This window comes from Lontra canadensis, unplaced genomic scaffold (assembly GCF_010015895.1).
Source record: "Lontra canadensis isolate GAN:19392208 unplaced genomic scaffold, GSC_riverotter_1.0 scaffold87, whole genome shotgun sequence".
NCBI classification, from domain to species: Eukaryota; Metazoa; Chordata; class Mammalia; order Carnivora; family Mustelidae; genus Lontra; species Lontra canadensis.
The window spans coordinates 6471658-6474383 of record NW_022631081.1 but is presented as its reverse complement, the minus strand read 5'-3'; positions in this window follow the sequence as shown (position 1 = coordinate 6474383).

The following is a 2726-nucleotide window of genomic DNA, read 5'->3' as shown; positions in this document are numbered from 1 at the left end:
TTTTTTTTTTTTTTTTTTTTTTTTTTTTTTTTTTTTTTTGCTGTGCAGAAGCTTTTGATCTTGATGAAGTCCCAAAAATTCATTTTTACTTTTGTTTCCTTTGCCTTTGGAGACATATCTTGAAAGAAGTTGCTGTGGCCGATGTCGAAGAAGTTACTGCCTATGTTCTCCTCTAGGATTCCAATGGATTCCTGCCTCATGCTGAGGTTTTTTATCCATTTTGAGTTTATCTTTGTGTACGATGTAAGAGAATGGTTGAGTTTCATTCTTCTACACATAGCTGTCCAATTTTCCCAGCACATTTACTGAAGAGACTGTCTTTTGTCCACTGGATATTTTTTCCTGCTTTGTCAAAGATTATATGACCATAGAGTTGAGAGTCCATATCTGGGCTCTCTCCTTTGTTTCACTGGTCTATGTGTCTGTTTTTTATGCCAATACCATGCTGTACTGGTGATCACAGCTTTGTAGTATGGTGAAAAATAGGGGACCTAATTTACTGGGTCACTTCAATTTAGCTAGATGAGTACCAAATCATTATGAATAGCAGTGATTTACACCTGAATTAAAAAAAATTGCTGGACTTGTATAAGTAGAAAAGCAACCACTTTCTGTAAGGTAGAAGGTGCAGAGAAGTGAATCTGAGGGTATGTATCCCAAGATAAACAGCAGGGGGAGGGAGCCAAAGTATGCTGGCTACCAGAAAATGATATAGCCTGGCAGCAAAAGTTGGATCTATACAAATTTCTTGCTGTGAGATATGTCCCAGCCATAAAGGTGTGCAGATCGTGAAGTGGGGCTGAATCCTAGGTGCAACAGTGTGGTCTCAGGATCCAAGGGTCACAGAAATAACAGTGGTGCCTGAGCCAGCTGAGTTCCAAAGCATTGGAGTGTGGAAACCTGTTAGGGTCAGTGGAACAAGGAGGGGACTCTCAGCTCAGTTAAACAGAAATCATGAACCTAGGCATGATCAGACAACCGCTCTCCATGTGACGATCTGCAAAGGGCAGAGACACGATGCCCCTCTGCAATCCTGGGAAGATCAGTGTGGCAAGCGTCACAGGAATCTACAGCTTGACACACATAAAAATGAAGACCAGTTATCCCTGAGATTTTACTGAAGAGAAGAAACCACAATCTTTCAGCTACAGGGCCAGATGTCAAGGAGATGGTCATTTTTATTTTCACCTTCTGAGGAGGCATGTAAAGTCTTGAGGGCACAAAAGCCACATAGGTCAAGCAGAAGCAGCCCACACTGACCTGCATACCCTGGTACAGGGTGCTGCAAATCTGCCCAGCAAAAGACACTTGGGAATCAGGTCAGAAGTCCCCTCCCTCAGAAGACAAGCTGGAAGAAGAGGTAAACACCAAGTTTACAGGGCACAAAGGACTGAAAAACCCTAGCACAAAAATAAAATATTATATAAAATCCAAAGTTTTTTTCTTATGATCCGTTAATATTTCAGTTTAAAATTTTCTTTTATTTTTTTTCTTTTATTCCTTTTTAACTAGTCTCTTATTTTATCTAGTCTTTGTTTTCTTAAATCGTTTTCAACTTTATTTTTTATATTTATATTTTATGGACATATTCTTCATTTTTGGGTTCCCTTCAGAGTTCTCAATTTTATTTTTGCATATATAAAGTTTGCTGTCTTCAAAATTTGGGGATTTATTGTCTTCTAATAAACAGAGCAGATTACACCCACAACCAGGTGGATCACGTGTATTGTCCATCTGGGACATTATATTTTCTCCCCGTCCTTTTTTTTTTTTTTTTCTGATCTCTTTGGATATGTGTAATGTGATTTCATTTAGGTTGTGGTTGTTATTTTTAATTTTCTTCTCTTTCTCGTGTATTATATTCTGGGCAAAGTGACAAGAAGGGGAATTCACAATAAAATAAATAACAGGAGGTAATACTCTCTGCCACAGATCTAATCAATATGGATAAAAAATGTCAGAGCTGGAATTCAGGAGGACAATTATGAAATTATGGGCTTGGCTTGAAAAAACCATAAAAGACATTAGAAAATCTCTTGGCACAGAAATAAAATCTAATCAGATTTCACTAAAAAATGCTGTAATTGAGATGCAGTTGACATTGGATGCTCTAAAAAGCTAGGGTACATGATGCAGTAGAGAATGTCAGTTACATAGAAGGCAAGTTGATAGAAAGAAAGGAATATGAGGAAAAGAGAGAAAACTAATGGACCATGAGTGGAGGCTTCAAGATATCAGGGTTGACATAAAATTAATTTATACTGGAATTATTGGATTCCCTGAGAAATAAAAAAGAGATAGAGAGAGGGACAAAAAGTATATTTGAGTAAATCATGTCTGAGAACTTCCCTAATCTGGGGAAGGAAACAGGCATTTAATTCCAGGAGGTAGAGAAGACACATCTCTAAGTCAATAAAAATATATCAACACCCCAACATATAATGGTGAAGCTTGTAAATTTCAGCAATGAAGAGAAAATCCCAAGAGCAGCTCAAGGAAGAGTTTCTTAACCTACAAGAGTAGAAATATTAGGCCTGCAGAAGACCTATGCACAGAGACCTGGCAGTCCAGAAAGGACAAGCATGATATACTCAAGGTGCTATATGAGAGATCATAAAGCCAATAATACTTTTCTAGCAAGGTTGACATTCAGAATAGAAGGACAAATAAAGAACTTCCAGGATAAACAGAAACTGAAGGAATATGTGATCACTAAAACAAACTTG